The following is a 1,420-nucleotide window of genomic DNA, read 5'->3' on the forward strand; positions in this document are numbered from 1 at the left end:
CATCTATCATCTATCTTCTATCTTCTATCATCTATCTATATATCCATCCATACATATAATATATTTATATATATATTTATAGAGATGATTATGTTTCAAAAGTTATTAAATATTGGGTTAGAAATATAAGGTTAGCAATTATGCATGTTAAAAACTTTAAATCAACCCAAATAAAATTATTGATACTGGAATAAGCATTTCTATCTTAATATTTATTTGATTATTTAAAAACATTTAATTTCTTAAGAAGATTCTGAAAGTGTAGTTTCTTTTCCTATTCTTTGCTTTATTCATTATAGTTCACGTTAAACAGACTTATGATAAATGGTTTGAAATTTACTCTGGTGCACATATTCTAGGAGACAAACAATGCTGTATCTGTGGTTGGCATCTCGGCCAGGAACACCCCCTAGGTAGAAACCACAACCTCTATCTCGAAGGACAATTTATTTCTATAAATGTCTTGCTGACAGTCTGTCAATGACCTCTGAAATAGTAGCAGGGTGATTTCTTCGATAGCTTGTAAGCTTTCTGCAAACTGCATATTTCTCTGAGCTCCATTTAAAATTAAGCTTGGAAACATCAATTTTGTAATTTCAAAAGAACTTCATTCTTGCTATTGGAAGTTAAGCTCATTTTTAGACAGAATCTTCAGTTTTCCTAGAAAGGAGCAATAGAGACACCATAAGTACTATATTTACCCTGGTTAATGGAGAATGTAATGTAGGGGATGACTCAGGCTTTGATGAGGGATTTCCCATAATATATGATCTTTTCGGGTATGCCCATGCAAGGCTGAGTGTTAGGTTAAGTTTGAGACTTTAGGTAGCAGCCTTGATTTAATTTTGCTGTTTTTTTTTTAATTTAAAATTATTTTTATGTGTATGCATGTATTGCCTGCATGTAGGTAAGTGCAGCCGTGTTGTGCAATGACCATGGAGGTCAGAAGAGGCTGTCGGATCTGCTGGGACTGGAGTTACTGACAGTTGTTAGCTGGCATGTGGGTGCTGGGATTCGAACCTGGGCGTTCTGCAAGAACAATCAGTGTTCTTAACTGCTGAGCCATCTCTCCAGCCCAATTTCGCTGTTTTAAGTGTTGTTGAATACATGTTTTCATCAGTTGTGTGCTCAGGATGCAAGGTAATCATTCTCTGCAGAAGCCTCTAGAAAGAGCTGAAAGTTTAATCAGGATGTTCATTGGTTGGCAATTCCCAATGAAGTTAGTATATAATGTAGTTTTCTAGAGCACTCTCCTTCTGGATGGGTCAGTATCGCTTTCTCTTGTTTTGGTTTTTTGTCTCTATCTCTGTCTCTCTTTGTCTCTATGAAATGGGGATTAGACTCATAGGGATTAGGCAGGGAGTTAGGAAAATCTGACCAAAAATGTCTTGCAAATTAATCTCAATATAAATATATATAT

This window comes from Nannospalax galili, unplaced genomic scaffold (genome assembly GCF_000622305.1).
Source record: "Nannospalax galili isolate Female #2095 unplaced genomic scaffold, S.galili_v1.0 scaffold881, whole genome shotgun sequence".
Lineage (NCBI taxonomy): Eukaryota > Metazoa > Chordata > Mammalia > Rodentia > Spalacidae > Nannospalax > Nannospalax galili.